Raw genomic sequence first — 8571 nt, forward strand, 5'->3', positions numbered from 1 at the left:
AAATGTATATAAATTGAGAGCTCATGAAGAAATATGGACTCCGAGGCCTGAGTTTTTATTGAGGTTATTTTTTTTCTTGCTATTAACCTTTTGGTAAATATATATCTTTTTCTTATGCAGTACACATCAAGTGAAGCATCAAAAATAGTGTCTCAAGAGATTTTTTTAAAACTTCCCTTTTTCTCCTCTGCTCCATTCATATAATTGCATCATTTTTCTCCCTAAGAATTTTCTCTCTCAAGTAAATCTTGCATTCTTAGAATGCCACATTCTAATTTTTAGTTTTAAGATTATTTTCATTAATACATGAAAGCTAGTTTTATTATATTATTACACATTTTTTCACAGATCCATAGTTATTATATAAAGTCAGAATAAAGGTTGCACACTCGACTGATCAGCACTGCAGTGGATATCCCCCATTCTGTCCACCCAGTGACGACTCCTTCCAGGACCAGCATCCTAACTTACTGTAGGCAACTCCTTTCCAGATGTTATGCACATGTTTGATGACAATCAAAGCTTTCTGCTCTATATCGTCAAGGATCATATGACCCAAACTAAGTTAGTCCAGTTCTTTTCTCTAGGAAGTTGGAGTCAAGTGGAGTCGAGTCCCCTCTGAAATTAAACTCTGAAAAGGAGTGCATTTCTGGTTCTGGGGACCTCCCAAAACCATTCTGCTTTATATTTGATTAGGAAAAAAGTCTTCATTTGTTGGGATCTATAAGTTCTCTATGGATTCTTTTATTAAGTTCCCTCTTCTCCTTATGCTTTATGTGTCAGTCCATATATCAGATTGTAGCAGGAATTTTAGAAAGTCTTATTAATAAAACAAACCTGAGACCAGTTATTGGGGTGAACACTGGGAAGATCAGAGAGCCAGAACAAGCCACAGCTACCTCACCTTGCCAACTCCTCAGCTGGTCTTGTTTCCTTAGACTGGAAGCCTCTGTGTCCTCATATCCGAATGGCTCTCAGCTGAACTGTGCTGCTAGAAGCCTGAAAGCTTAACCAGCCAAATGCTTCTAGTTTCTGGTCCTCATGCTTATATACCTTTCTGCTTTCTACTACCACTCCCTGGGATTAAAGGCTTGCTTTCTGGGATTAAAGGCGGGATGAGTCACCATGCCTGGCTGTATCCTTGAACACATGGATTTCTGCCTCTGGAATGCTAGGATTAAAGGCTTGTGCTACCACTGCCTATCCTTTATGTTTAATATTGTGGCTGCTCTGTCTCTGACCCCAGATAAGTTTATTAGCATGCACAATATTTGGGGGAACACAATACCACAACCAGATTGCTTTTCTCAGCTGAAAAAACACAGAGCAACAATTCCATGAATATCCCCCCCACTTCCTGTGCAAGTGGAAGTTGACTCCAACCTTCCTGGTGGGTCCAACCTATGACCTCCCCATCTTCCAGGACCTCCGTGTCCACTTCACCTCCTCCACTTCCATCTGCTTTCATCTGGAGTCCAGCATCACCTGGCTTGCTTCCCTCTCCTACTGTGGTCCAAATGTCCCATCTCTTCTTGTGCATTCTTCTCTCTGTCTACTTACTTGTTCAACTGCATTCACAGTCTCCATTTTCAGATGCTGGCTTCTCCATAAGTTACTGTTTTAAAAATGAAAAGCCATTCAGCTCTTGGAGACACCTATGGTCACCAAGTCCAAATCTGTTGCAGCTTGAGAACGCAGCCATCTCTCTTGTCAGCAGAGCTCAGGGAAGGGGCTTGGAGATAGAGATGCTCTCTGTACATGCTTGCCTTCAAATGCTTGTGTTTTAGCTTTGCATACCTGTAGAGCCTGGACTTCAAGTCCTCCTGTCTTTCCAAGAGTCTAGAGTTGCAATTGGCCTCTTTTTGGTTTACCCTCCCTTCTCCAGCCCCTGACTTTCAGATTTAGGTTTCTGGTTGAGCTAAGACAGCTTTTTGTTATCCAGCCTGTAATATTTAACCTTCTCTTCCTTTTTTCTTCATCTCTAACTTCACATTTTAAGAACATTTTTATTACCATTTAAACGAGGTTGAAAAGGAAGGCAGGGGCAAATAAGTGCATGGCTTGCCATGTTTACTAGCTCTGTTATTTCTTTATAGACTTCCCAGGCTGGAAAACATCTTAACACTGTCTAGTTAACACCTTCATTTCCCAGTTCTTGTACTTTGATCTGTGTAGTGAATACATTATCTGTCTTATTTCCCACACAAAGTTACTTGGCTGTCAAAGAAGATGAAACATTTGAAGTGTTCTATGGTTTCTAAAGTTTTATGAAAATAAGAAATATTCATTAACCACCAAAATTTATTGGTCATCAAGATACAGCAATGTGGTAGTTTGTAGCTACTTAGCATTTGTCAGTTGCTAGTTATTTTGCCAAAAGGTAGTACTTTGAAGGCAAAGCATAAAAATGGTCATTATTTTCAAGCAAATCACATGAAAAATTAGTACGTAACAAAGATATGTGTATATTTATTATAGTTGAAATTCAATATATATCAAATAATTTATAATAAATAATATAATAATGTTATTTTAATGCTACACATACTACAAACTGGCTAAAATTTAAGTAAGTAAATATAAAGTGAAGAAAGCAGGCTGGTGTCAGAGATAGCTTCAAAAAGTTGGTCCTAAGTTCCTGACATTAATCCGCCACTTGATTTTTGACAAAGAAGCCAAAACTGTACAATGGAAAAAAGAAAGCATTTTCAATAAATGGTGCTGGCATAACAGGATGTCAACATGTAGAAGATTGCAAATAGATCCATATCTATTGCCATGCACAAAACCCAAATTGAAGTGGACCAAAGACCTCAACATAAATCCAGCTACACTGAACCTGATAGAGGAGAAATTAGGAAGTAGCCTAGAATGCATTGGCACAGGAGATCACTTCCTAAACGTAACACCAGTAGCACAGACACTGAGAGTAACAATTAATAAATGGGACCTCCTGAAACTGTGAAGCTTCTGTAAGGCAAAGGACATGGTAAATAAGACAAAATGACAGCCTACAGAATAAGAAAAGATCTTCACCAACTTCACATCTGACAAAGGGCTGATTTCCAAAATATATAAAGAACTCAAGAAACTAGACAGCAAAATACCAAACAATCCAATTAAAAAATGGGCTGGAGATCCAGAGAGTATCAACAGAAGAATCTCAAATGGTCAAAAGACATTTAAGGAACTGCTCAACATCTTTAGACAACAGGGAAATGCAAATCAAAATGACTCTGAGATACCATCTTACACCTGTCAGAATGGCTAAGATAAAAAACACTGATGACAGCTTATGTTGGAGAGGATGTGGAGCAAGGGGAACACTCCTCCACTCTTGGTGAGAGTATAAACTTGTACAGCCCCTTTGGAAATCAGTATGGCAGTTTCTCAGAAAACTGAGAATCAATCTACCTCAAGACCCAAGGATACCACTCTTGGGCATATACCCAAGGGATGCTCAATCATACCACGAGGACACATGCTTAACTATGTTCGTAGCAACATTATTCATAATAGCCAAAACTGGAAACAACCTAGATACCCCTCAACCAAAGAACGGATAAAAAAAAATGTGGTACATATACACAATGGAATATTACTCAGCTGTAAAAAACAAATGACACCATAAATTTTTCAGGCAAATGGATGGAACTAGAAAATATCCTGAGTGAGGTAACTCAGACTCAGAAAGACAAACATGGTATGTACTCACTTAAAGTGGATACTAGATGTAAAGCAAAGTATAATCAGACTATAACCCATAGCTCCAGAGAAGCCAGCTAACAAGGACCCTGAGAGAGATGTATGGACCACCTTGGGAAGGGGAAACAGAGGCAATCTCCATGAGTAACTGGAGATGGGGGGGCAGTAGAGAGGAGGGGATGGGAGATGAGAACATGAGGGAATTGAATGGTTGAGCTGGGGGAGGGATGGAGTGGGAGAGCAATGAAAGAGATACCTTGATAGAGGGAGACATCATGGGGATAGGGAGAAACCTGGTGCTAGGGAAATTCCCAGGAATCCACAAGGGTGACCCCAGCTTAGACTACTAGCAGTTTTGGAGAGGGTACCTGAACTGGCCTACCCTGGTAATCAGGTCGGTGAATACCCTGTCATCATAGAGCCTTCATCTAGTAACTGAAGGAAGCAGAAGCAGAAATTCACAGCCAAGCACCAAGTGGAGCTCCAGGAGTCCAGTTGTAGAAAGGGAAAAAGGATTATATGAGCAACGGGAGTCAAGATCATGATGGGGAGGGAAATCTACAGAGACAACTGAAGTAAGCTCATAGGAACTCACGAACTATAGACCGACAGCTGTGGAACCTGCATGGGACTGGACTAGACCCTCTGCATACAGGAGACAGTTGTGTAGCTGGATCTGTTTGAGGGCCCTTGGCAATGGGATCAGGATCTATCCCTGGTGCATGAGCTATCTTTCTGGATCCCATTACCTATAGTGGGACACCTTGCTCATCCTTGATGCAGAGGGGGGAAGTGCTTGGTCCTGACTCAACTGAATGTACCAGGCTTTGCTGTCCCCCCATTAGAGGACTTATCCTTTTGTAGGAGGGGATGGGCCAGTGGGAAGGCAGGCGTGGGGAGCGAGAGGAGGGATGAGAAGGGGATTTGTGGTTGGTATGTAAAAATGAATAAAAAATTTTTCAAATAAAAAAATATTGGCAAGTCATATACATGTAAAATGATTTGTATCAGTTATTTCTAAAGAACCAATAACTTAAATTAATCTAATGTAAACATTAGTGGAAAGGGGACTGGTGGTTACATTAATAGGCACGAGATTTCTTTGGGGAAAGATGAAATGTTCGGAAGGGAAACTGTTGATGGTTGCAGAACTCTATAAGGAAAATGACTGACTAATGGAAGAAGTAGGTTCTGTGCTAAAAAAAAAAAAATTCAATAAACTGTTAAAATGGAAAAAAAAAGTTGGTCCTATTAGTTTATGTCTTAACAGATGGACAGAATTGTGCAGGAGAGGACGGAAGTGATTTTTGCACACACTCAGAGGCATGAGAACTCAGCAGGTTAACCTAGCGTGAGTGGGAGCAGAAATTCATCAGGCAATAGGGATCTAAACAGTAGAGGAAGTGGTCCACACAGTCAAGGGCTTCTCTGATGTCTGAGCCTCGTCTGGTAAAAACTCTCTAAAGAAAGAGTGTGACTTTCTCCCATACTTAACAATATGATAGAGATTTGTTTTTTCGCATGTAACTCAAGAATCAGCTAAACTTATTGTTTTATTATCACTTGTTGGTGAAGACCACTGACTTCCATTTACCACAAAGAGCAAGAGAATATATATTCCACAGAAGAGAAGGTCAATGCTGGGCATGGTGGTGCACGCCTTTAATCCCAACAATCGGAAGGCAGACGCAGGCAGATCTCTGTGAGTTTGAGTCCAGCCTAATTTGCATATGGAGTTCTAGGAGCCAAGGCTATGTAATAGAGAAACGTCTTTAAAAATAAATAAATAAATAAATAAATAAATAAATAAATAAATAAAGAAAGAAAGAAAGAAAGAAAGAAAGGAAGGAAGAAAGAGGGGAAGGTCTAGTTTGTTTGTTTGTTTTTCCATACAAGACTAATGAAACCTTCCCCTGAATGGAAATGTGACCCAACCACAGTCCCTTTAGAGGAAGGCATCTAGAGCTGGGCATAATTTAAAGGAAGGATCTGATCCTTAGGTACCATGAGTCTTTTTAAACTTGCACATTTGGAATTAAAGGCACTCCTTAATCACAGTGATGGTAGCATTAGGAGTGCTGGGAGGTAATTAATTCCCAGGTCTTTGGGGTTCAGTCCCTTCAAGATGCACCTAGCAGACTCTTTGGTGTCTATGAGTTGTAGTATTTTGAAAAATAGCACATGCAAAATGCTATTTCAGAGCCACAGATCACTAACAGGTGAATAATTTCCTTCCACTAAAACTTAACTGTGTAATATTTGTGGCATATTAAAGCATTCATATTTTTATAAGGAGATATTTGATTGAAGGACATGCTATTTCACCAAAGTACACAAAGAATAGCAAATGTTAATAATAAATCTTTATTTGCCATGAGTTTAATGGTTTCCCTGGAGACCACCTTAAATAGCTAAGGTGGTTCCCAGTGTGCTGTTTTGTTGAAAGCATAAGCAGGACCCTGTGACTGTAATGATTTCCATCACATTGGGTCACTTCCTCTAAGGAGGCCTTGAGGAGAGCCAGGTATCTTTTCACCTGTGTGGTTGCAACCAGTTCTCTTATGGGGCAGTGTTCTGAAGTAGATGCAAAACCATCAACGCAAGCTGTTATTGCCTGTGTGTTCCTCACTGGCTGGTGACAAACAAAAGCTCTTTGGACTGTAGCTTATGATAGCGGTCCTTAGGACCTTACATTCCTGATTAAAAGGTCAACCTTCATTTCACCATCTTGATAGATCACAGGCCTGCCCTAGACCTCAACAGCTATTGTTCACATGGTGAATTAGTCTAAGCCTATTCTTTATCTACTTATCACCAAGTGTTTTTTCTGTTATAGAAGACATGATAATGTTGACAACATTATTCTTATCAGTATTGGGGCTGAAAAAATAAGATATTTTAGAATGTATTATGAGTTGATTATGGTTTTAATAAAATCTCAGTAGCTAATTATGATGTCTCTCTATATGTTCATTGGGTGTTATTGATATTTAGACTTGATCATTTCTCATATCAGAATGCTTTTCAGTACTATTCTTAGGCAAAACACATTTACAAAATGTTTTCCTTATGTTGTATCTAGATTTTCTTAAGATAGTGCTTGGGTCTTGCTCTTCCTAATTATTAGAAGAACACAGGAGCTGGAGCACAGATGACTGGCCAGACATTGTAGTTAAAGATGAAGATTTTGTGACATTTTCAATCCAGATATAAACAACTGCTTTTTGTTTATTTAAAAATTATCTTAAAATTTTTATTTAGATATGTGTGTGTTTATGTGAATATGCACATGCATGCACAGGTGGCTGCAGAAGTTAGAAGAGAATGTTGGATCCCTGTGACTGAATTATAGGTGATTGTGAGGTCTGGGAACTGAACTCAGGTCCTTTGTAAGAGCAGCAAGTGCTCTAAACTGCCGAGCCCTATTTCGGGTTCAAACAGCTGCTTCTTAAACCCTTGGCAGTTTTAATTCAATGATACTACAAGTTTCTTCTCCTGAGACAAAGGGGGCATTGGATGACTTAGGTGTTTGGAATATAGAGAAGTTCAATAAATTTTAATTAACAAGTCTCTTAACTCATAAACAGAAGGAGCTATGAGTTGGACTCCACATTGAAAGCTCAAAGTCTAAACTTTATTATTTTAATATTAGATGCTTCTGGCTTACAATGGTTTTATAACACAATCTTAAATATAGAATTTATTTCCAGGAAATACTAAAATATAAAATTTCTTTTCATTTTTCTTTTGGATTCTTGCTATGTAGCCCAGGGAAGCCTCAAACTCACAATCCTCCTGCCTCAACCTCTCTAGCACTGGGATTACAGACATGAGTCATTAAGCCTGACACAAAAATTTCTTGGTGTAGAAGCCATGCAATCTTGATCCATGTACTTTACCAAACATGTACACTTTGAATCATAGATCAGAAGACAACTATGTAATTGTACAAATTATTGGACCCAAGATTTCTTCATCTCATTGTATTTCTACACACACACACACACACACACACACACACACACACACACAATTTGCACTTTATAACCTTGGGTGAGAAATTTACGGTGCCTACAGAGAACCCAAGTGACTTGCTCCAAGGGACAGCTTAAATGACTGGACCCAGAGCCCAGGTTTATCACTTACAACCTACACAATCTTCAGTAAATCACTGGACTGTTTTTGTGCCTCCAATGAGTCATTTGAAAGGGAGGAAGAGAAGTGGCACATAACTGAAAATTGTCTTGAGATTTCCACACACTGGTCTGTGTAATGTGCTGGGTCCCTACCCAGCATATGGATACTCAATAAATGTTAGTTATTTTACCCCTCTCTGCAATGAACTATTCAGATGTCAGGTGACATCACTTTAGGTACTTCATGGCATTTATCTTGATTTGAATTGCACAGTTGTTTATTGTTTAGTTTGTCTTCTTTACTGGAAATAATCCCCAGGATAGCAGCAACAACATCTGTTTTAACCATCCACGTACCATGTAGTGCCTGGCAATTTCCAGCGGGTTCAGATGCTGCTGTTTGATATCCTGCTACTGAAATCACAGTCCCTGACAAGGGTGTTAAAAGGATCAGAAGAATGAATGCAAGTACAGTACTTTGCATCACATTGGGCACTCAAGGCACAGTAGTGACTGTGCGTTCCTCCTTGTCACAGTGACTGGAAGCTTTAACACTAGACAGTGATAGGAACTCAGCTGTGTCATGTTTCCACAATCCCCAGTGGATTACAACTAAATTCACACAAGGACAAAAAATTAGTTCCTAAAGTTGAAAAGTTTACTTTGCAAGGTAATTTCATTGTTGGTGAATGTGACTGGCTATCTAAGTAATTATAACGGAGATATCGAG

The sequence above is a fragment of the Peromyscus eremicus genome, chromosome 4 (genome assembly GCF_949786415.1).
Source record: "Peromyscus eremicus chromosome 4, PerEre_H2_v1, whole genome shotgun sequence".
NCBI lineage: Eukaryota > Metazoa > Chordata > Mammalia > Rodentia > Cricetidae > Peromyscus > Peromyscus eremicus.